The sequence below is a fragment of the Gouania willdenowi genome, chromosome 10 (genome assembly GCF_900634775.1).
Source record: "Gouania willdenowi chromosome 10, fGouWil2.1, whole genome shotgun sequence".
NCBI classification, from domain to species: domain Eukaryota; kingdom Metazoa; phylum Chordata; class Actinopteri; order Blenniiformes; family Gobiesocidae; genus Gouania; species Gouania willdenowi.
Window position 1 is genome coordinate 1,368,056 of NC_041053.1, and position 26,384 is coordinate 1,394,439.

Below are 26,384 nucleotides of genomic sequence, written 5' to 3' on the forward strand. Positions count from 1 at the left end.
TTCAACTCCTATGAATCAGAATCAGAATCATCTTTATTCGCCAAGTGTATGTTGTACACACGAGGAATTTGACTTGGTCAACTGTGCTCTCTCCAATAGTGAAAACATTCAATAATAAACAATCAACTAGAAAAGATGATAAGTATAAACATAAGTATAAATATAAACAGTAGTTAGACTAGAATGTGCAAACTCGATAAAATAACAAGATAATAATAATAATAATAATAATAATAATAATAATAATAATAATAATAATAATAATAATAATAATAATAATAATAATAAAAATAATAATAATAATAGTATAAAAAATAAATAAATAAAAAATAAAAATAAAAAATAAGATAAAAAGGAGGAAAAAATAGAAAAGAAAGATAATAATAAAATATAATAATAATAAAAGGAAAATAGTGCAGTAGAGCATTGATACGTAGTGCAGGAGAACATTTAAATTAAAGGTATGTACATGAACATTCTCAGTGTCAAATTGATCCAGGGTTGTTATTTTTGGTTCCAGGGTTTTTTCACAGAACCAGGTCTGACACTCTTTGACTGTTTAGTGTTGATCACAGTGACAGCCTGGGGGAAGAAACTGTTTTTATGGCGGGAAGTTTTGGCGTACAGTGATCTGTAGCGTCTGCCTGAAGGGAGGAGTTTAAACAGATTGTGTGCAGGGTGAGAGGGGTCTGTAGTGATGTTACCTGCCCGTTTTCTGACCCTGGACAGGTATAAGTCTTGGATGGAGGGCAGATCGACACCAATGATCTTTTCTACAGTCCTGATTATCCTTTGTAGTCTGTGTCTGTCTAGTTTGGTTGTAGATCCAAACCAGACAGTGATGGAGGTGCACAGAACAGACTAAATGATGGAGGTGTAGAACATGGTCAGCAGCTCCTGGGGCAGGTTGAACTTCCTCAGCTGATGCAGGAAGTACATCCTCTGCTGTGCCTTTTTCCTGGTTGAGTCTATGTGGGAGGTCCACTTCAGGTCCTGTGAGATTGTGGATCCCAAGAACCTGAAGGAAACCACGGTAGCCAATTCCCTATTTAAAATGGTAAGGGGGGTGAGTGGGGGGGGATTTCTCCTGAAGTCCACTGTCATTGCCACGGTCTTGAACGGGTTCAGTTCCAGATGGTTCTGACTGCACCAAAGAGCCAGCTGTTCCACCTCCCGTCTGAAGGCAGACTCGTCCCCGTCCCGGATGAGACCGATGACGGTGTTGTCATCTGCAAACTTCAGGAGTTTCACAGAGGGGTCCCCTGAGGTGCAGTCATTGGTGTAGAGGGAGAATAGCAGTGGGGAGAGAACACACCCCTGGGGGGCGCCAGTGCTGAGTGACCGGGTGCCAGATGTGATGCTTCCCAGCCTTACTTGCTGCTTCCTGTCAGTCAGGAAGTTGGTGATCCACTGACAGGTGGAGGCCGGCACTGTGAGCTGGGTGAGTTTCTGGTGAAGGATGTCCGGGATGATGGTGTTGAACGCAGAGCTGAAATCCACAAACAGGATCCTAGCGTAGGTCCCTGGGGAGTCGAGGTGATGCAGGATGTAGTTCAGTCCCATGTTGACTCCATCCTCGACAGACCTGTTTGCCCGATAGGCAAACTGCAGAGGGTCCAGCAGGGGTCCTGTGATCTTCTTCAGGTGGCTCAGAACCAGCCTCTCAAAGGACTTCATGACTACAGACATCAGAGCAATGGGTCGATAGTCATTGAGTCCTGTGATGGCAGGTTTCTTGGGGACTGGGATGATGCTGGAACTTTTGAAGCAGGAAGGTACTTCACACAGCTCCAGTGATGTGTTGAAGATCCGTGTGAAGATGGGGGCCAGCTGCTCAGCACAGGCTTTCAGGCAGGAAGGAGACACTCCGTCTGGTCCTGGAGCCTTTTTGATCTTTTGTTTTTTGAAAATCTGGCACACATCTCTTTCATTGATCTTCAGGGCAGGTGGGGGGACAGAGGGTGAGGTAGGGGGGGGAGTAGGGGGAGCAGGAAGGGCAGAGTCCAGGTGATGGGCTGATGCTAATGAGCTGGGGGGGTGGGTGTGAAAACCTGCAGTAGAAGCTGTTCAGGTCTCTAGCTAGTCTTTTGTTACCAGTAGGGTGGGGGGAGGGTTTCCTGTAGTTGGTAACTTCATGCAGGCTTTTCAACACTGCAGAAGGATCTTTGTTTGAGAAGCTTTGTTTTAGCTTCTCAGTGTAGCACCTCTTGGCTACTTTGATCTCCCTGGATAGTGTGTACTTGGCCTGCCTGAACAGGTCCCTGTCCCCACTCCTGTAGGCTTCCTCCTTAGCCTGACGTAGCATCCTAAGTTGAGGTGTGAACCAGGGTTTGTTGTTGTTGTATGTGCAGAAAGTCTTGGTCTGCACACACATGTCCTCACAGAAGCTGATGCAAGATGTCACAGTGTCAGTCAGTTCATCTAGGTTGTCTGATGCAGCTTCAAAAACACTCTTATCAGTGCAGTCAAAGCAGTCCTGTAACTCCTGCTTTGACTCCTCTGTCCATTTCTTTACAGTCCTTACTACAGGTTTAGCAGATTTAAACTTCTGCCTGTAGGTCGGGATGAGGTGAATCAGACAGTGATCGGAGAGCCCCAAAGCTGCACGGGGAACAGAGTGATATGAATCCCTTATTGCAGTGTAGCAGTGATCCAGTGTGTTAGCACCCCTGGTGGGACACTTTATGTGCTGTCTGTATTTTGGGAGTTCGTGGGTTAGATTTGCTCTGTTAAAATCCCAGAGAATGATTAGCAAAGAGTCGGGATGTTTTTTCTCCACATCTGCTATCTGGTCAGCCAGGTGCTGTAACGCCTCTGTTACGCAAGCCTGAGGTGAGATGTAAACACCGACCATAACAAACGAGGAGAACTCCCGTGGAGAATAGAACGGTTTACAGTTTATAAAAAAACTCTCCAGATTAGGGCTACACGTCTGTTTCAACACTGTGACATCTGTACACCAACCTTGGTTAATGTAAAAGCATATTCCGCCTCCCCTTGTCTTCCCACAGAGCTCTTTTACGCGGTCCGCTCTGAGGAGCTGAAAGTCCGGTAGATGTAAAGAGCTGTCCAGGATGAGTTCACTGAACCAGGTTTCAGTAAAACACAGGGCGGCGGATCTGCAAAAGTCCGAGTTTCTGGTGTTTAGAAGCAGCAGTTCATCCATTTTATTTGCCAGTGAGCGGACATTCGCCAGGTGAATGGATGGAAGCGCAGTGCGTAATCCCCGCTGCCTCAGTTTAACAAGCGCGCCTGCTCGTTTACCCCGTCTGCGTCTGCGGCGTCTTCTGCAAATTCCATAGAGAGCTGCTGCTCCACCGGTGAGAATCTCCGCATAACTTTCTGGTTCAATGAGAACCGGTGAAAAAAGATCAGCAGAGGACTGTCCTACTTGTAATAGTTCTTCTCTGGTGAAAGAGACCAGAGAAGGGGAGCAATAAACTACAAAAATAAAGAAAAACACAACAACTACGAGAGAGCGCAGTACCGAGGCGACCATCCGCGGCGCCATCTTGGTGCATGAGTAAACAAAAAGCATAATAAATAAAGAAAATCATAATTAAACAAAAACAAATGTCAAAATAAAAGTGTAAATTAAAACCATGTGTAAGCTCTAATTGAAAGGTAGCTATAGATTGTACTGACATGGATTATTCTTACTGCTCCTTTTTAATTATTAATAATCATATGTCATATAAAGATGGATGAATGAGAACAGCATTATTGTCACCATATTTCCCCTCAGGGATCAATGGTTTACTGAATCTGATCAGGTTTAATAAGTTTAGATCAACTTAATTTAAATGAACTTAATTTAAATGATCCTGATGATATTATTCCAGATGTTTAGACAAATATAGACACAAACTGGTCCGTATTTGAACCATCAACTAAAACTAGTTTAACAGCTCTGATATACATCATGTATGAATACAGAAGCTATAGAATGTATATCCTGTATAGAAAGTGAACAAAGGGAAACTTCTTCCTGCTTCCTTTCCAACTGATCATTGTATTGATCTTTTCTTTCAGACCACACCTTCAAAGATCAACAACTTCCTGAACTGTTGGTGTCCATTTTCCAGCTGACAGCAGGTTTATGTTGGAATCCTGTGCAGCCTGATCTCTGGGTTCTTCAGTCCAACACTGGAACCAGAAGGTGTCGTCACCATCCGTGTGTCACTGGGATCTGAAGATGATTCCTGCTCCATGTCTCCATCCACACAGATGTGAGTGGAGAACAGATGAAGTTCAGAAGGTCTTCCCACACTCATCACATCTGAAAACATTCTTCTCATGAACTCGTTGGTGGCGATTAAGGTCATATTTACTCTTGTAAGATTTTCCACATGTGTCACATTTATGAGGTCTTTCTGATGAGTGGCTGATTTGGTGACATTTTAACTGTTGATATGTTGTAAAAACTTTGTCACACTGGTCACAGGGACACACTTCATGTCCAGTGTGAGATCTCAGGTGGATGATGAGATTATGTTTCTGTTTATATATTTTCCCACAGTGGTCACAGCGATACAACTCTGATCTGGAGTGAGTCAGCATGTGAGTCGTTAAATGTGATCTTAGTGTAAAAGTCTTTCCACACTGTTCACATCTGTGAGCTTATTTATTTATTTATTTATTCAGTTCATTTCCGACATGGTCGCATTCACAGAAATTCATTTGACATTCAGAGCAAAATCACATCCTTTTTCATGCCGGAAAGGGCGACGGAAAAAAGCATTATGCTTATCCAGATCCGTCCCCTAATTTGAACACAGATAATTTTACATCCAACCTCGTTTCTTCCCTTTTTTTTTTTTTTTTTTTTGTGATGTGTTCTCGTCTGCAGTCATTGTTCCTGTTGTTACTCCTCCTCACAGTCTTTTTCTTCCGTATTTCCTCGGGCTTTCTTTTCCAGTCGTTGTTTACGTTCCCCCAACTCTCCAAACGTAAAGTTCGTTCAATGAAGAGTTGACTTGAGATCTGTATGTGTGTAAAAATGTACTCCTCGTTTTGTCCTTAAATTGTTTCAGATTATCTGACTGTTGTGTCTCTTCGTCAAGGCTGTTCCAGAGGTTCATGGCTCTATGCACAGTACTATGTTTGCCAACGTTTGATATGACCCTGTTTGGTCTAAACACATTATTATGTCTGAATTCATAGGGATTTTGATTGTATGTGAAACGTTTTTGTATTCGATGTGGTAGTTTTTTTGATGCAGCCCTAAATGCGTGTATTTGTGTGTTGTAGTGTATTATTTCTTGCAGTTTTAGGTATTTTGACTTCTCAAATAATTTGTTTGTGTGTGTTGTATGGTACTTTATGTAAAATTCTTATAGCTTTTTTTTGTTGTTTAAATAGTGGTTCAAGATACGTTTTGTAGTTATTTCCCCATATTTCGGAGCAGTAGTTTAATTGCGATGCTATGAGTGAAGAATAGATTGTTTTAAGTGATTTGGTGTGTAGGATTTGTTGAAGCTTCCATAGGATGTAACTGCTTTTGGCCACTTTGTTTTTAACTATTTGTATATGTTTTTTCCAGGTCAGCTTGTCGTCCATCCACACTCCTAGTACCCTATATTCTTTTACTTGTTCTATTATTTCCATGTTTAGTTTCAGTCTTATATCCACCATTTTATTTCTCTTTTCGAAATTAATGAATTTTGTTTTACTGACGTTTAGGGCTAATTTGTTTACATCTAACCAAGTTTGAATTTTTAATAGTTCCTCATTTGTTGACTCTATTAGAGTGTTAATGTCTTTGCCTGTGCATAGAATGGTTGTGTCATCTTCAAACAACGTTAGTTTGAGGCAATTTGAGACTTTGAAAATGTCGTTTATGTATAGAATGAACAGTTTTGGCCCTAAAATTGAACCCTGTGGAACACCACATTGTATAGTTTGGCATTTTGATATGTGTTCTTCAAAGTCAACATATTGTTTCCTATTTGTCATATAGCCTTTAATCCATTTTAAGGCGTTGTACTTTATTCCGTAATTTTGAAGTTTTTGTTCTAGAATATCATGATTAATTGTGTCAAAGGCTTTTTTTAGGTCCAGAAAAATTCCGAATACAAATAGTTTTTTTTCTAATGCTTCTCTTATATTCTCCGTGATGTCAATTATAGCCATTGCTGTTGAACGTCCTTTTCTAAATCCATATTGTCCTTCATGTAGTATATTATTGTCTTCTATAAATTTGTCGAGTCTGTTCATGAACAGTTTTTCCAGAATTTTTGATAATTGTGGTAATATTGATATAGGTCGATAATTAGTAAAATTCCATTTTTCTCCACCCTTGTAAATCGGTTTGATTTTTGCAATTTTCATCTTTTCTGGGAAAACACCATTCTTGAATGATAGATTACTTATATGTGTTAGTGGCGGGGTTATTTCAGCTGTTATGGTTTTTATTAGACTCATAGTTAGATTATTAACGTCTCTTGTCTGCACATTCTGTCGAAGGTTAACACTACAAGAAGTGCAATCTTTTAACAGCAATGCATATTTTGTTATTGCAATTAAATAAATTTATTTATTTCATTGGATAATTGTGACCATCACCAGCCCTCCCTAGGGAAGGGTAAGAAATACTTTATTAAAGGGAGGATGTAAAAAAAGAGAGGGCAGTGTTACACCAAGGTGAGGGGTTGGAGAGGGGTGGGGAAGTTAACAGGGAAGAGGAATACAAGATAGGAAATGGAATGGGTGGGGAGTAGTCGATAGATTTCAAGTGATGCGATGTGAAATTGTGGTTGTGTATATTGTGCTTATTGTTGAGTTATCAAGCCAGTTTGGTGACCAGTGTGCGGCTTAGGAATAATGGTGGTGGCTGTGAGCAGAGGAAGAAGTGAGTGGAAATTCCATAGAACAGGTATTTGGGAACAACGTGTCTGTGGTTGAGCCCAGTATGAGTGTTATCCCACAGCCCAAGGCCAGTGCATCCATGACAAATGTATTTCCAAGAACCGCCACTGCAAAACCCACGAGCCGCCCCCGGGCCCCGGAAGCAGCCAGGCCAGCAGCAAGAGCGGGCAACCCGGGGGCCCCCGAGGGAAAAAAAAAAAAAAAAAAAAAAAAAAAGATTATTAACGTCTCTGGATTTTTTTGAGGTACAGGTAGTGATTATTCTCTCCACCTCTGCTTCTGTTACTTATTCAAGTACAAGGTACTTATCAATGTCTTTCTTCTCATTGTCATAATGGTTCCATTTAAGTGTTGGGTGTTTATTTATTCCTTTCTCTGTGTTTTTTCCAGAATTTATGAAAAAACTGTTGAGTTCTTGTGCTATTATGTTTTTATTGTATTCTTTTACATTGTTTATTATAAAATGGTCTGCATTTTTTTCTTTGCATTTGCGCATGGTTATATTGTTTATTATTTCCCACAACTTTTTGTTTTTGTTTTTATTCTCTTTTAATTGTTTTTCATAATATTCTCTTTTTTTTTCTCTTAGTAAATTATTAACTTTGTTTCTGTATTTTTTGTAACGTAGTTCTGCTTTTAATGTTTTTTCTGTTATATATTTTTTATATAATATGTTTTTCTTTTTGCATACGTTGGCTATTTTTTTATTAATCCATGGTACATTGTTTATTTTACTTGTGGTTGTTATGTGTTTCAAAGGGCAGCATTTATCGTATATTGTCGTTATTGTGTCTGTAAATGTGTCATATGCTACGTTCACGTCTTCTTCCTTGAAGACACTCTCCCACGTCTCTCTTTTCATCTGTTGTTTAAAGTTTTCTAATTGTTTTTCTCCTTCCAGTCTCCTGTATGTCTGTGTGTTATGATTTTCACGGTTCTTCTTCTCTTTTGCGTTTAGTATCATAAATATTGGTAAATGATCAGAGATGTCATTTATTAATATACCACTCTTTACATCTGTGTTTTGTATGTTTGTGAAGATGTTATCTATCAGTGTTGAGCTGTGTTTATTAATTCTGTTTGGTTGCGTTATGGGAGGTTTTAATCCATTTGTGTACATGTAATTAGTAAAGTCTTCAATGTGTGTATTTTTTAAAGGATTTAAAATGTTTATATTGAAGTCTCCACATATCAGTAATCTCTTATTTTTAATTTCTTCTATCATTTTAGTTAATTTCTCATTAAATATGTCTATTTTACAGTCAGGTGCACAACAACAGATTATTATCTTACGTCCCTCTGGACTTGTAATTTTCACTGTTATACATTCCATTACTTCTTCCACAGTTAAACTCAAAGACTCCATAATCTCCATCTCAATATTTTCTTTTATGAATAGTGCTACACCTCCTCCTGGCTTATATAATCTGTTCTCATAGACAAATTTATATCCTTTTATCATAAAATCCATGCCTTTTTTTTCTGTCATCCAAGTTTCTGATAGTGCTATTATATCAAACCTATACAAAGTAGAGATGTAATCCTTAATGTCTTCAAAATTTGCATACATACTGCGACAATTACAGTGAACAAGTGACAGACCTTTTTCCTTCTTATTTTCCACTTTGAAGTCATTCTCTGTGTAGTAATGGCAGTTCGTGTATTGTTTCCAATGTGAAAAGTTATTTGGGTCCACTTCATCTACTTGATTAATCTCCCGTTGTTGATGTTGATGATGTTGTGGATGATTTTTAGTGGTTCTGTCCATATCCATGATTTTTATCAGTGTTCTTGGCTTTTAGGTACCTCATTCGTATTTTTCCAGGTCTTCCATCCTTTGGAGTAGAACGGGTTTTCCATTTTCTCCTCCTAGGGGTGTAATGTAAATCCTGCAGCCTCTGGTCCAAGTTTTCACAATTTTCCCTCCTTTCTTCAGTTGGCGTGCTTTCCATGCGATACTTGCATTCTGCTTCGTCAGGTTCTCGTTCATAAACACCATCGTTCCCGCCAGTTTTCTTCCTTGTTTCATTATTTCAGCTTTATATTTCACGTTGGTGAATGTAATTTTCACATCTCTGGTGTCTTTGCGTTTTGGCAGCAGCTGGCAGTAGTTGATGTTGTCTGGGTTCACTTCAATACCTTTTGAGTCCAGGTAATCAATCACCTGTTCTTCAATCGATTTTTCGTCTTCGATGGTCGGATCCTCTGCTTTTCTTGTTGCACTGGCGTAGCTCCTTGGCCTTATCTTTAGGCCCGTGATGATGACATCCTTTTCTCTTTCTTTTCTTTCCAAATCTTCAACCCTCGCATCCAGCGTTTTTATCTTTTCAACATTCTTTGCATTTTCTTCTTTCAGTACCTTGACATCATTCTCCAGTATTTTCAATGATTTCTCCAAGGCATTCGTCATGTTCTCCATCTTCATCTCAATCTTCGTAGATATTTCCTCTCCTAAGGACGTGAAATCCTGTCTCATGTCCTTAATCATGTCCTTAATCATTTCTTTAAGCTCTTCTTTGAGGAGCTTAAAGTTCTCTTCCATTTTTGGTGGCATTTTCTGGGCCCAGTTTTCTCTCTCTTCAGATGCAGCTGGTCGCTGCATCTGAAGATGCACGATGAAAGAGGACATGTTGACTGAGGGTTCCAGAATGCCTAAAAGTCTTTCCACATTCATCACACGTGTGAGGTTTCTCTCCAGTGTGAATAAGCTGATGGTGTTTCAGGTGTCGCTTTAAAGCAAAAGCTTTTCCACACTCGTCACATTCAAACTTCTTAACTCCAGTATGAATGATTTTGTGACTTATTAAGGCAGAACTATTAGTAAAAGCCTTCCCACATTGGTCACAGCTGAATGGCTTTGATCCAGAATGGATTCTTTGATGTATAGTGAGGGTTGATTTCCAGATAAAAGCCTTTCGACACTGGCCACAGCTGAATGGCTTTGATCCAGAATGGATTCTTTGATGTCTAGTGAGGGATGATTTACAGGTAAAAGCCTTTCGACACTGGTCACAGCTGAATGGCTTTGATCCAGAATGGATTCTTTGATGTATAGTGAGGGTTGATTTACAGGTAAAAACCTTTCGACACTGGTCACAGCTGAATGGCTTTGATCCAGAATGGATTCTTTGATGTATAGTGAGGGCTGACTTAAAGGTAAAAGCCTTTCCACACTGGTCACAGCTGAATGGCTTTGATCCAGAATGGATTCTTTGATGTACAGTGAGGTTTGCTTTCAAGGTGAAAGCCTTTCCACACTGATCACAGCTGAATGGCTTTGATCCAGAATGGATTCTTTGATGTACAGTGAGGTGTGATTTCCTGGTAAAAGCCTTTCCACACTGGTCACATGTATGTTTAGCTTTAACTGTGGCTGAAGTTTTTCTCTTAGATTTGTTTTTTTGTTGTGGCTGAGCTTTGTTGTCCTGAGAACGTTGAGGTGTCACTTTGTTCTGGCTTCCAGAGTCCTGTAGAACAGTTAGAGATTAAACACAGAGAAGGAACCAAACAAACATTTGTTTCTAAATGTGTTCCTAGAAAGAACAGTGGCTGTTAAAGATGGATCAGACATAGCATTAGGCTTCAGTAGGAGATCAACTTCAATAGAACATCCACATGGACTTCAGGAACCAAAGTTTACCAGCAGAACATTGACCAAAGCATCACTGCCTCCACAGCTCAGTAGCAGGGATGGACATTAGCACTCTGATCAAATGAAGGGATTTGAAGCTTATTTACATCTTATTAAATAATGAGGAGAAAATATGAGGAGAAGCTCAGATTGGTTTGTTGAAAAGGATCAAACAGACAAGTTGTGCTTTAAATGGTAACCTGTCTAACTGATGACCTCCTGATTGTGTTGCTAGTTGCTACTTGTAACTGTAGCTGTTCCTTTGATGTCCAAATAAACACCACAGTGGGAAGTCTTTTCACAATAAGAGTCAGACTAGTGTTCTGTATAAGATAAGCTCAGTTAAAGGCAGTAACAGACGCTAACGCTGCTAAAAAGTCAGATCAATGATGTCACACAGTGAGAACACGTTGATCTGGGGCCTTATTTATAAACACTGCGTACGTACAAAATAAAGCATACGCCACATATAAGCAACATTTGGGACTTATTAAAAAAATACCTGGCGAGATAATGTGCGCACTAGGGCTGAACGATTAATTGCATTTGCAATATTATCGCAATATCATAAAATTAATTTTTTTAATCTCAAAGGCTGTATTTTCTTTCTGGACCTGTTCTGTTCAGAGAGTTTAAGACGTGCAGTCCACATGAAACATGAAGTTAGATATATTGAAGAGGTAAAGTCACAGATTTGTTTGCTTTATTGTTGTAATCTGTGCTTTAAAATTTACATTTTATATTTATTTAAATAGATCTGAAATAGTTTATTATGAAACTGATTTATTGCTCGTGTTCATTGAAAAATACATGACAAGAGGCCCTTGAAAATATAATCGTATTAAATCGCAATAATAATCATTATCAGATTATTTTCCAAAATCGTTCAGCCCTAGTGTGCACCTCCACATCAGCTCTGACTCTGCCGTACGCACAAAATCATGAGAAACGGGAAACTCCGCCCCCAACAGGTAAGGATGAAATTAAAGACAACTCTGTGAAATAGATACTGTATGTGTGAAATAATCCAACATTGCACATTTCACAACACATTTCATATATTAAGGATATATTTACAAAAATAAAGGAAGAAAAAAGTATACTGACGTCCCAGAGAGTGAGTGACATACATGCCTACAAATACAGTTTTACATTAATAATATTAACATTAATCAAAATCACATGATCATTGTGCAACACTGCTGATCAATTGGCTGCAACACCTGTAGCTTTTATTAAAAGGAGCGCACTCACAATGCGTAAAGACGCACATTGGCTTATCAGGCACTGCTGGAGGACAAGGTGCACGTGAAACTCTGGAGGGAGAGGATCTACAGAGACCAGCAAGACCTATAGGCAGGACCCCCCGTGAAGATGAGGTGCTGTGGTGGGAGGGAGGACGAGGTGCTGCGGTGCCCCCGGTCTCTCTCACCCCAGCACCACCAACCAGTAAACACTGTGGGACTAGGCCTGGGCCGATAATCAATAAATCAATTAACCGGAAGGTAAATGAAAATAGACTCACTAAGTTTGCCAGCCTCGGTATATTGCCTTATGCATGCGTATTTGGTGACGCGCCTGTCGGCTGCAGAGGCTAGCGTTAGCAACAAATATTAAACAGCAGATAACTCAGTCAGTTCTAATAATTTCTCAGTGAACCAGCAGCGTAATTACTCTAAAATAGTATTTCACCTCCAGATTTTGGTAAATTAAACCGTTATAGTCCGGTAGATGTGGTAACTCTGGACCTACTACGTAGCTTTGGATTGCTACGCCGGCTACACACAGTGGCCTGTGGAGCAGCAGAGCCACATAACAGTGGTGTGAGCCTGACTTTTTATAGGCACTGTATGGGCGGAGCCTGACCTTTTATAGGCACCGTATGGGCGGAGTCTCACCTTTTTTTTTAGACATCGTATGGGCGGAGCCTGACCTTTTATAGGCACCGCATGGGCGGAGCCTGACTTTTTATCGCCACCGTATTATAGGCAGAGTATGGGCGGAACCTGACCGTATTATAGGCACCGTATGGGCGGAGCCTGACCTTTTATAGACACCTATGTGTGTAAAAGCTGACATTTCCTATCAGGGCTCATCATGTGACGGCTGATCTGTTGTTGTACTTCCTGTCTGTCATTGAGCAGTTGAAGGTCACATGTTCCACCAGAAGTCCAGCTGATGTTCAGCTTTAAAGGTGTCCTTCACTGGTTCAACACTGGTTTTGCTGAAAGACTTTAATTCACTCATTTCTCACCTTTTCTGAGGAGTCCATGTTTGCTGTCACGGCTGAGTGGTTCCACAATCCTCCTTCAGATGCCTCCATTCACCTACAACATCAGCATGGAATCATCTCCACCTGAAGGATGGAAGAGACAGAATGAACATAAAGGATCTAGAAATATTCATCCATCCTTTGCACTGTTATCACTTTGAAATGGACTAAAAGGATCAGTTTGTTCAGAGATCACATGATGTGGAGGAAAATGCTTTGATTTTGTGGCTGAAGAATTTAAATTCCCATGAATTTGTAAATGAAGGTCTTTAGTGGAAACAGTTTGACTTTGAGTTAAATAAATGTTAAATAAATGTTAGCATAAAACTAACGTCACTATTCATCCATCCTAACATGTAAAACACAATATGTTTTATATTTTACGTGTTCACAGACAAAGCTGGTCCCATTAGACTAATGTAAATATTATGATTATTACACCAGAATATGCCATTAGTAATGCTCTCAGTAATTAATGATTAAATCATCATTTGATCTACTTTAATTATAGGAAATTTCAGAGTTATTTATCAACCATAACTTTATATAACTCATTACCAGATATCAACCCCGTGAACTGCCACCTTAATGTGGTGGGGTTGTTTGAGTGCCCGAATGATCCAAGGAGCTATGTTGTCTGGGGCATTATTCCCCTGGTAGGGTCTCCCATGTCAAACAGGTCCTTGGTGATGGGTCAGACTAAGCGCAGTTCAGAAGACCCTTTATGGACAGTATAAAAACAAGGACCGTGACGTCGACTTTGTAGTTGTATCCTCTGATCTCCGCCCGCGTGTCTCGGACACTCTGGTGAAGAGAGGGGCTGTCAACCAACCACCACCTGGTGGTGAGCTGGATCCGCTGGCAAGGGAGGAAGCTGGTCAGACCTGGCAGGCCCAAACGTGTGGTGAGGGTCTGTTGGGGATGTCTGGTGGATCCCTCTGTCAGTGGGGTCTTTAGCTCCCACCTCCGGATGAGCTTCTCCCAGATCCCGAGGGAGGTGGGAGGCATGGAGTCTGAGGGGACCATGTTCTCCTCCTCCATTGTCGATGTGGCCGTTTGCAGCTATGGCAGTAAAGTCTCTGGTGTTTACAATGCAGGGGGGAGCTGCTGACCTCAACTGGGGATGTTGTTGGGCAGTGGAAGGAATACTTCAAGGGTCTCCTCAATCCCACTGCCACGTTTTCCAATGAGGAAGCAGAGTCTGGGGACTCAGAGGCAGACTCGCCCATCACCCGGACTGAAGTCACCTAGGTGGTTGGAAATCTCCTTGGGGGCAGGGCTCCGGGGTGGATGAGATTCGTCCAGAGTACCTTATGTCTCTGGATGTTGTAGGACTGTCTTTATGACACATCTCTGCAACATCGCATGGCAGTTGGGGACAGTGCCTCTGGATTGGCAGACCGGGGTGGTGGTCCCTCTCTTTAAGAAGGGAGATCAGAGGGTGTGCTCCAACTACAGAGGGATCACACTCCTCAGCCTCCCTGGCAAGGTCTACTCCAGGGTGCTGGAGAGGAGGATCCGGCTGAAAGTCGAAGCTCGGATTCAGGAGGAACAATGCGGTTTTCGTCCGGGTCGCGGCACACTGGACTAGCTCTATATCCTTCATCGGGTGCTCGAGGGTTCGTGGGAGTTCGTCCAACCAGTCCACATGTGCTTTGTGGACCTGGAGAAGGCGTTCGACCGTGTCGCACGTGGTGCTTTTATGGACAGAATTTTTAAGTGCAGCCAGGTACCGGAGGGAGTCCGATTTGGGAACCTCAGGATTTCATCTCTGCTGTTTGCAGATGTTATTCTGTTGGCTTCATCAAATCGGGACCTTCAGCGTGTACTGGGGCGGTTTGCAGCAGAGTGTGAAGCGGCCGGGATGAGGATCAGCACCTCCAAATCGGAGGCCATGGTTCTCCACTGGAAAAAGGTCGCTTCCCCTCTCTGGGTCGGTGGAGAGTCCTTGCCTCAAGTGGAGGAGTTCAAGTATCTCGGGGTCTTGTTCACGAGTGATGGTAGGATGGAGCGTGAGACAGACAAATCGGTGCGGCGTCAGCAGTGATGCGGTCGCTGAATCGGACTGTTGTGGTGAAGAGGGAGCTGAGCCGGGGGGCAAAGCTCTCAATTTACTAATCGATCTACGTTCCTACCCTCACCTATGGTCATGAGATTTGGGTAATGACCGAAAGGACAAGATCGCGGATACCTCCTCCAGCCGTCCCCCCAGAACGGCTGGAGGAGGTGTGCGTGGATCGGGAGGTCTGGGCATCTCTGCTGAGACTGCTGCCTCCGCGACCCGGCCCCGGAAAAAAGTGGAAGAAAATGGATGGATGGATTATCAGATATAAAATAAACTACATTCTGCAGCAATAAAAACACTATTGTAATTATTTTTGCTGTTTATTTATTTTTTTTAGAAAATAGTTGCATTATAAATGGAAATAAATACAGTAACACTAATGCAGTGACCATAATGCACAAACATGTTCCATAAAATATCAGCCCATAAGCTCTATTAGTCAGCAGATATTGTAGCTTTTTTTAATGTGTAAACACAGGGCTCGAGACTGCGACCAAATTGGTCGCGTGTCCGTGTATATTTTCAGCTCTCTCTCCCTCTCTTGCAGGTAATGCAACAGTGAATGAACCGAGTATAAACACCAATGTGCTCCTTTGGAGTCCGTGAACAGAGCCAGACATAATGAGTCCTTCACTGAGAGAGCGCTCACATTGAGAGCAGCAGTAAAAATGAAGAACGTGCTGAGCTCAGCATATAGAGCATACACGCTCATCAGAATCATCATGGAGGGACCAGAACTGATGACTATGATACCAGGACAGATGTTCAGCTGTGGTTCTCCCAGAGTAGTGGTCTGGGAGAACCTGCGGCTCTGGAGCCCAGTGATGTTGCTTGGTACGTGTCCTGCGTCCCTTACGCATAAAATTCTGAAAGGATGCAGTAAATCCACTATCCATGCGTCCCCATGAAAAACGACACATTGTAAACAACTTATGATTAAAATCACAGTAACTATTAAAAGAAACCTTGCCGTCAGCGGACTCCTTTACGCATTAACTCAGCGCAGACATGATCGCCTTGTGTACATGCTAGTTTAGCCGCTACAACAACAATCAACCAGTTAACTAGCTGCCTACAATACACCACAAACAAATCTGCATCATTTTATTTTTCTCAACAGACTTTGCACTGTTAGTTAAGTAAAATTTTTGTGCTATGTTTCAATTTAAGTTACAAGTTTACAATTTAACTTTTGACTGTCATGATGATGAGAATGTTTTGTTTGTGTTAAAATCAGCTCTTTTATTCATAATTAGTTTTTGTGCAACAGACACCAATTTTGTTTTCATTTGAGATGCATTTGTTTAATTTCAGATACATTTTGAACATACATGAATATATCTGCTAATTATAACCATATCATACCACCATTAAGAGAGATTCACACTACAATTTAAGAAATAGAAGAATATAAGAAATAGAAAGAAATATTTTTTTTATTGGGGACCCACTGAATTTCTCATGGACCCACTCATATCACCATCTGTGGGTCCCGGGACTCACTACATTGTAAACCTATCAACATCACTGGGGGCCTAATGTGGCTCTTTGACTCTTATGCAATGGCTCCTAATACCTCTTGGGCTGCGGTGAGTGTGTGTGTGCCCCCCCCCCACTCTCTCCCCCCTCACTGTGCGAGGCACCGTGTTAATAATCTACCGGTTGCAATATGTTCAATAAAATATTAATTTACGTTGGGTTTGCTTCGGGCTTGGGCCTACAATTTAAGTTAATGGGTCAGGGTCGGGTCGCTTTATGCCCACGGGCCCGGGTGAGGAGACTGTGCACGCTCACAACTTGGCTGCAGACATAATGAGCTGTGTGTACACTCACATTGAGAGCAGCAGTAAAAAGGAAAAATGTGCTGAGCTCAGCGATAGAGCGTACACACTCATCAGAATCATCATGGAGGGACCAGAACTGATGGACTATGAACGCAGTTAAATGTATGTGTAATAAACGCAACAATAAACAGGTCAGTGTTCCTAATGAAGGAGAACTAGAAAGTTGGACTCTGGATTTGTCATAGACACATTTTTTATCAACAGCCAACAGAGAAGAGATAAAACTGTAAAACCAGTAAAACATGAACTAAATCAAAGTTGCTGCAGTTTACAGTGTAGTTACAGTATGAGAGGAAACAATATAGTGGATGTGAATTTGTTTTTACACATTATGACGTTTTGGTGATGTATTTACTTAAAATATAATCTGAAGTGTTTAATTTTGAAAAGTAACCCTATATTTTATTGCAGAGCACGTGCTTAATTTCCTGTTTAGCTTCATTTGCTCTGTGCTGATTGATGCGTCGTGCTCCGATGTCCACCAGAAATAGAAGCCCTGTGTATATCTGGTGGAGGGAACCGGACTACCACATCTGGGAAGGGGCTGACACGCATCGCACCCGGTGGAAATTAACACAGAATAAAGTGGAAACCTATCAGCTCCGGTGACGCAGAGGTGACGTAACGCAGCTGTAGGAACCCTGGTCGATGATCAAAAGGCGGTAAAAACACTGTCGCACATTTGGAATTTTATTACACTTTTATGACTCAAAAACAGACAATGGAAAAATGGACCAAGGAGCATTTCTTCAAATCCCAGCCCTTCTTCTTACAGACTCTTTGCTGACACCCATCCTCCCCAAAGAACAGACATTCAACAGAGATAACAGGGATGTAACCTGACACCCTACACCAGAGACATCCTTTTCAACATGAAGATTAAAAAGGAAGAAATAAAAATAAACCTATACACCATCTGATGCTTTAAAGGCAGAACTGTGATTTAAACGAATTTCAGACATGGGACCTCGATTTTAACCATTTGTCTACAGGAAAGAGACTCATCGTGTGCCTCCATCTGACATATTTAAGCACTAATGCAATCACATTTCAAGGGTTTATAACTTCATATTCCATGATCATTGATCAAAGTGTATTTGTCCTCCTTTGTTATGCTTAAAGCTAGAAATCATTCAAATCAGTCATTTAAGGGATAATCAATTGAAAGTCATTTTTCAAGGGTTCATGCAATTGGCACACACCCATGCTCCATTTTAGACCTAACATGGTAACACCCTATCTAGTTTTATGACTTTAAGAAGCACATGTGGGACAGCCCCACCATCTTGTCTTCTTTACAGGAAAGTTAAGCCTCCCGCTTCTTTCTGCCAACCAATCAGGTTTCACTCATTCCCACACTGCAGATGTGTTTTGACCAATCAGATAACCTCTTGACATGTTTATAAAAGGCCTTGCTCCCTCTCATCACTCTCTTACGTCTCTTGCTCTTACCTCTCTTGCTCAGTTCCAGCGCTCTCACCTCAGTCTAGTCCTCTTTGCATCTGACTTAACAGTTAGAAGTTTTTCAGTTTAGTGATGCAGAATTTTTGAGATATTGATTGAACTTTTCTCCAGTCAGGAAGTGGCTACTTGCCACTTCCACAATGACTAACTTTAAGTTTTATCTCCATTTTTGAAATTAACCAAGCAGTTTTTCATTTTTGGAGCAAATCAATTTTTATAGCCTCCCATGAGTAAGCTTTAACGAACTCTAGCATCTTTGATTTGAGAACATGTTAAACTACCCATCGACATCCAGGAGTGGTGCCGTGTAGGAGAACCAGAACCCCAGCCAGGCCGATAGTATCCCGCGGGCCCGTACAGTGAATGAGCGGAAAACGTCTTCGGAAAAATGCAGGAAAAGCTTTTTCCCCACACACTGCTGGTTACGCAGAAGGAGCTGTCATCATCACGCCTGTTCGAAGGAGGGTAAAACTGCACGCACACACAATTCTGGCAGAAAGGTGGTTTATAACTTAACAAAATCTCTCAATCGAAAATTCTAGATTCATAGTCCATTATTTTCATTTTGGTGAAGTTTTATTAATTTCATTACTTTAACTTTCCATTTTCCTTCTTCCTCCTCAGAGCGTTAGAAAATACCTATAAATCCCAAATTCACACAAACATCTAAAACACTCAGAATGTGTATATACCATACATCCGTGTTAAAATGTACATTTTGTGTGATACCAATGAGTCAAAATAACTGTGAATAATTGTGAAACTGCCTAATTTATCATCATGTTAATAGCCTGTAAAATAAACATGTACATATTGTAAACGCTGTGTTTTTATTGACATTTAAAATTTTATTAAACCTCTTTTGACGTCAAGAACCCACTACAAAAACAGGGAACTGTAACAATTAATTAAAATAAAGTGATCTAGGACACTTAAAACTCAATTCTAGATGGCACCTCTGGCAACGAACATATTAAAAATTAATAAATAATAATTTTGAATATTAAGCACTCTTTGTTCCCCTACACAGCAGAGCCGCATCCAGTGGAAATTGGGGGTTTTGCAATGGCTCCCTATAGCTTTAAAAACTATTGAAATAAAGTTATTTTTTTACAGAGGTTATTAATGATTAATGACAAATAAAATCATGATATAACAATTTGTGAACCTACAATAAATCACGTTGTACAATGACTCAGCACATTCCTACTTCACCTCCTGCAACATCTACAGACCATCAACTTTCCTCCACCTGTGACTAACCTTAAGTTTTAAATCCCTGGTAAGAAACTAAACCAACAAAAACACTATTTCTGGAAGAAAATAGAGATTTTAATTGTGTGGGAACAGATTCATTTAACCACCAATGTACAGGTTAAATATGTATGTTTTATGTGTGGTAAGAAATGAGTAATTAGCATGTGTTGATCCCATGATCATGTGTTATCACATTCAAGTTACTTTTTGTAGCCTTTCATATACATTAACTAAAAAAAAAACCATCTTTATACAACATTGTGTTCATATAAACTGAGATGTGTAAGAATTTGAAGATAGTTTTATTTCAATTTCATGTCAATTTATTTTATTTTATTTTAAACTGTTAAGTTTCCATTTACAGGATCAATATAAATCCAATCAAACAATATTCTATATATTTTAACTGTATATAATATAATACACTGTATTGTCTTCATAGAGAAGGTATTTATGGCTCCAGGAGGACTTTAATCCAGGTGAGATGAGGTTAAATGGTTCCTTGTAGAGTAAAGGTTACAGACCCCTGACCAGGGGAAGAGGGATAGGAGACCCCACTATCAGAGCTGGACCCTCTGAATTTAATTCATGGGGTGAAACAATGCAGATGATAAAAAAACAGAAGACATGAAACCTGTTGTGATGTGCTGTTATTTAAAAAAAAAAATTGTTACGTCTTCTTTTAAAATGATATAAAATAAATGACCTGTTATTTCAGCCACTGATTGTTGCAGAAAAACTTAATATTGTCACTAAAACCTGAAAACATTTAGCAAATATCTCAAGTCATTGACAATCTTTACTTCATACAGTATGCCAGTTAAGTCAACTATTCATCAGCATGCATGTCTATGCTGTACACCACTCATAAAAAGGTCACTGGTATGAATCTGAATTGCGTCTTCTAAAACAGGCATAGCAAAAATTAGAAAGGAAGTGGCTCTCACACAAAATGGTGTTTGTTGTAAAAAAAACAAAAAAAATAAATAAATAAATAAAACCAGAATCTTCTTGTCTGAACATCAACTAAATCAAATGAAGTCAATCACTATGAAACTTTTAGCACAAAAATGTAACTTAACTAACACAGTGTAAAGTCTGTTGAGAAAAATAAAATGATCAGATATGTTTGTGGTGTATTGTAAGCAGCTAGTTAACTTGCTAGTTGTTGTTGTAACGGCTAAACCAGGATTCTCAACTGGTGGTGGGTCGCGGACCTGTACTGGGTGAGACGTGGAAAGCTGGCCAAAAAAAAAAAAAATAAAAAATACTCAGTATGTCTGCCAAGTTGGACTTGTCTTTTATTTTGAAAGAAACTTTTCTTTTGACAGGCATGCTGTGAAAAGCATGTTGCACAGCAAAATCAGAATCAGAATCAGCTTTATTGGCCAGGTACAGTTTAGAACAATACGAGGAATTTGACTAGGTAGTTGCAGTGAAAGAAGACACATCATCACACCGGAGCAGCCATTTGCGGCGCCCACATATTTAGGTGAAAAAGGGATCAACAACAGGAGAGGAGGGGTGAGGGGAAATCAACTGCCAGTTTGAAACTGATTTCCCTAAAGAGAAAACAGTGTGAAACCAGGAATAAAACCGCCTCCGCAAACATAAATGTAAGCATGACACAGTCAAAACAACTCGAGACAAGGCACGTGGGAAGAGTTGGGTGGGAGGTTGGCTGGGGGAGGGGGTCAGGTGGGAAGAACAGCAGGATTCCAGCCATTTGGGGACATGGGCGTGCTGCCAATGGGCGCTGCAACCACGCCTCCATGCAGCTGCGGACGGGAGGGGGGGAAAGATGCCGACGAGGCATTTGAAGTTGAAGACCTGTAGCTGCGTTACTGACAACCAGATGACGTGTGGAAAAGTTCAGCATCAACAGTTCCAGGTGGGAATGTAGGGAAGGAGCGGGGGGAGGGAGTGGGGGTAAGAGCCGCCGTCTGCAGAAACTTCCTGGTGATAAGAGATGAGACAACCTTGGCTTTAGCCTTGGCTAGCTGGGGAGCTGAAAGGGAGATAAGCAATGTGATTTGATACAGGCTATGTCAATTTTCAATAGCCTTCTGTCCTGGGTTTCTCTGCTGTAATCCAATGAGTGGCCTCGTTTCCACTTCCAAGCCGGGTCTCCAACTTCTCCCAGTTGTTATCCATAACGCGTAGACGATCCAAAAGCAGCTCTTGCTTGCTTTTGATATCGATCAACACATGAGTCTGAGTGTTCAGAGCCCTGCTACATCCTTCAGAAATCACTGGCAGCTTTTCCAAAACAGTCGCCAGCGTAGTACGGACTTTACGATAGATTAGGAAGCCACCAGCTCCGATCAGCAGCATGCCTACTATCATTATTCCAATCATGTAGATGTCCTCCACGTCTTCCACGGAAAGGATGGACAGACACGCAACTCGCCACTTGTTCCAAGGGTCAAGGGTGTATCCAGCCGCAAACGTCCCGCTTGGACATGCGGGGTCACCACCCCTGGTTCTTTTCGTCGAAAAAATCTGATCGATAGCACTGAGAGACCAACTAATTAATTCCATTATTCCGGTTTTGGATGAGTTGCAGAGAGAGACTGTTGTTAGTTTCACAAGACCTGACAAAGCAGCAGCTAGGAGAGAGATAAGACGGAAGGGAGGGAGAAACAGAGAGTGCGACTGTCCTTGTCGAGAGAAGCAAGAAGAAGAAAAAAATATATAGATTTATGATTTAAAAATAATTCTATATGCATGTTTTCAACAGTTATCTTTGAAAAAAAAAAATTTGGTTGGTTGAATGCAAAACAAAAAAAAAGTGGGTCGCAATTTAATGACCGAGGCAAAATGTGGGTCCCAGGGTGAGACGGGTTAAGAACCCCTGGGCTAAACTAGCATGTACACAAGGGGTTCATGTCTGCGCTTAGTTAATGCGTAAAGGAGTCCGCTGATGGCTACTGTGATTTTAAACATAAGTTGTTGTTTACAATGTATCGTACCTAGCAACATCACTGCTTACTGCTAAGAAGTTTGTATCTTTGACTTAGAGCCCTATAAAATCTGTTTTATATTTTTCCAAATTCTGTTTTCCACTTTAATTTTCTTTAATTACGTTTATTAAGAAATATTTATCATTTTTTAAAGAAAAGATTAGTTTTTAAATCCTGTGAGAAAACAAAATAAATACTAATAAAAAAAATTGATAATTAAACAAATAATGATGTCAAAAATTAAGTATGATACAATTAAAAGGTAGATATAAGTTTTAGTGACATGGATTTTTCTGACGGCTCCTTTTTAATTATTTATGTCATATAAAGATGTATGAGAACAGCATTAATGTCACCATATTTCCTCTCAGGGATCAATAATTTACTGAATCTGAGCAGGTTTAATGATTAAGTTTTGATCAACTTAGTTCAAATTAATCTAATTAAAATTATCCTGTCTTCTGTAGATCTGATGAGATGTTAGAATGTAACATTCTAATAATGTTGCTCCAATGGACTTTTATTTTGTAAACCGGAAGTTCCCACTGAAACTGTTGTACTTGAGGTAGCTTGCTGACTGAATGTGTAGCTATAGACACGAACAAAAGGCTGGAATAAAAAGAACTAAAGGAAAACACGGGCTGAGTCATTCCAGGTTAGCCAGACACAACACTTCGAACACTGAGCAGGTGAAGATGATTAAAGCTGATCACGTTCTCACGGATCACCGCTGCGCTACACGAAAAACGGACGGAGCTTTCAGGGGGAGGGCGGTGCACTTAATAAGCGGTCCCATGGTGCTCTTAGATCTCAGTGCAGCCTTCGATACAGTGAATCATCATCTACTGCTGCAGAGACTGGAAAGTGTTTTTAGGATTAAAGAAACAGCGCTGGGTTGGTTTAAATCCTACGTATCAGACAGAACCCACTTTGTTCATGTTAATAATCTCTCCTCAGCGCACGCCAGAGTTAATCATGGAGTTCCACAAGGTTCAGTTTTAGGACCAATACTCTTTACATTATATATGCTTCCACTAGGTAACATTATCAGAGAACATAATATACATTTCCAGTGCTATGCAGATGATACACAACTTTATCTCTCAATGAAATCAGATGAAACTCATCAGTTATTAAAACTGCAGGCTTGTCTTAATGACATCACATCCTGGATGAGTCATAACTTTCTCCTTCTTACCAGGATAAAACCAGTGATTTTATTTGGTCCAAAACACCTCAGAGATAAATTATCAGAGCAAATAGTGTCTCTAGATGACATTACTGTCACTCAGCACCACAGTAAAAAACTTAGGCGTTATCTTTGATACTGACTAATCTTTTAATTCTCATATTAAACAAATCACAAGGACAGCCTTCTTCTACCTCTGTAATATCTCTAAAATCAGGAATATCTTGATGTGCGTGATGCTGAAAAACTAATCCATGCATTTGTTACATCTAGACTAAATTATTGTAACTCTCTACTGTCAGGATGTCCTAGTAACTCACTAAAAAGTCTCCAGTTAATTCAGAATGCTGCAGCTAGAATACTAACAGGTACTAACAGGAAACAGCATATTGTATTTCTACAGTGTTGACTTCTCTTCATTGGCTTCCTGTAAAATGTAGAATCGAGTTTAAAATTCTCCTGTTAGCATACAAAGCTCTACATGATCAAGCTCCCTATTGTCTGGGCAGATCACATTTAAAAATGTTCTGCTGCAGTTTGTTCCACTTCTTTGCAGCATAACAACTAAAAGCAGCATCACCATGGTTACTGTGAACTCTGGGCTCCACTATCTGACCTGTGTCCATAGATCTCAGAGACCTGCTGGGTTCATACCTGACTAACATCTCACTGATGTATTCTGGACCAAACCCATTCACACATTTATAACCAGCAGCAGAACTTTACAGTCTCCTCTGAGGCTGACTGGGAGCCAGTGTAAAGACTTTAAAACTGGACTAATGTGTTCTGACCTCTTTGTTCTGGTTCAGACCTGAGCTGCAGCGTTCTGAACCAGCTGTAGATGTTTGATGAAGACCATTACAATAGTTCAGTCTGCTGGAGATAAAAGCATGGACCAGTTTCTCCTGATCTTTGAGTCATTAAACCTTTCACTCTGGAGATGTTCTTTAGGTGGTAGAAGATGTTTTAGTGATAGATTTGATCTGATGCTGAATGTCAGATCTGAGTCAATCAGAACACCAAGGTTTTTGACTTGGTTATATTTTGTTCAGCGCTTTGAGATGACTTTGTTGTATTTTGCGCTATATAAATAAAGTTGGTCGCACCCTTTTTTTTTTTGAATGGGGGGTGGGGTGTGGGGGGGTACAGCATAGCCACGCATGCTGATGAATAGTTGACTTAACTGGCGTACTGTAGTTTTGTATGAAGTATAGACTGACAATTACTTGAGATATTTGTGTCATTTGAGTCATTTATTTTATATAAATTTAAAATTAGATGTAACTTTTTTTTTTTTTTTAAATAATAGCAAATCATAACAACAGGTTACATGTATTCTGTTTTTTTATTTTTCAGAAATGCTGTACTTGAATTAAGTTAACAGTAACATAACCAACTTATCATCTGTATTGTTTCACCATGAATTAAATTCAGAGGGTCCAGCTCTGATAGTGGGGTCTCCTAACCCTCTTCCCCTGGTCAGGGGTCTGTAACCTTTACTCTACAAGGAACCATTTAACCTCATCTCACCTGGATTAAAGTCCTCCTGGAGCCATAAATACCTTCTCTATGAAGACAATACAGTGTATTACATTATATACAGTTAAAATATATAGAATAATGTTTGATTTGATTTATATTGATCATGTAAATGGAAACTTAAAAATAGTTTAAAATAAAATAAATTGACATCAAGAAATAAAACAGTATCTTTCAACTTCAAATTCTTACACATCTCAGTTTACATGAACACAATGTTATAAAAAGATTTTTATAGTTAATGTATATGAAAGGCTACAAAAAGTAACATGGATTTGATAACACATGATCATGTGATCAACACATGCTAATTACTCATTTCTTGCCACACATAAAACATACATATTTAACCTGTACATTGGTGGTTAAATGAATCTGTTCCCACACAATTAAAATCTCTATTTTCTTCCAGAAATAGTGTTTTTGTTGGTTTAGTTTCTTACCAGGGATTTAAAACTTAAGGTTAGCCACAGGTGGAGGAAAGTTGATGGTCTGTAGATGTTGCAGGAGGTGAAGTAGGAATGTGCTGAGTCATTGGAACGTGATTTACTTTAGGTTAATAAATTGTTATATCATGATATTTGTCATTAATCATTAATAGCCTCTGTAAAAAATAACTTTTCATTTCACATAATTTTTATTCTATTGAACGTATTGCAGCCGGTAGATTATTAGCGAGGGGGGAGAGAGCTTAAAATGTATTTTAATGATGTGACTCGGGCCGTTATCACAGTTTTATTGGCTTTAATGGAGGTCGTAGTAACACGCCAAAAATAAACGAACAAACACACAAAGAACACACCCACACTACCATGGTAACAGAATTGTTCTCTTTACCCCGCTTACGCCTGCCCTTTCCCCAGCCTCCCAGCCAATCAACACTCAGAACAAATGTAAACAAAAACACACATTGGCAGAGAAAGCTGCACCAAACCATGATGCCTTCATGATCATGGGAAATCTCAGCATCAGTTAACCACTGAATACACAGGGACGTGACGGAGCACTCAGCTGCTCCGTCCAAAATAAGGTCAACCATACGTACTGGCACGGATGCGCCAAACCGTGGAGAGAGATCCGTGCTGATCACAGATCAATGATGATCCGTTGCACCACTACAGCTGATGTGTGTCAACAATGGCAGTGACTCCCAACACGCTCGGCAGCAGAAAAAGTTTGTATTTACATATATGGCAATAAAGAATATATATTCTATATTAAACCGCAGTGTTTGTTATAGTCGGAGAGGGAGGAGCTCACATTCTAGGAGCCATGTATTACGTCTGGGACGTC

The 26,384-nt window shown here is 40.2% G+C and overlaps 1 long non-coding RNA gene across 1 annotated transcript in view; it reads right to left on the reverse strand.

Annotated features, from left to right (window-relative positions):
* Positions 1-10,273: 10,273 nt before the first annotated feature.
* Positions 10,274-26,384, reverse strand: part of LOC114470856 (uncharacterized) — a 33,126-nt gene continuing 17,015 nt past the window's right edge. The window contains exons 2-3 of the long non-coding RNA XR_003674917.1: positions 12,753-12,854; positions 10,274-10,334 (exon numbers count right to left, since the gene is read on the reverse strand). This is a non-coding gene — a long non-coding RNA (uncharacterized LOC114470856). The remainder of the gene's footprint in view (positions 10,335-12,752; positions 12,855-26,384) is intronic.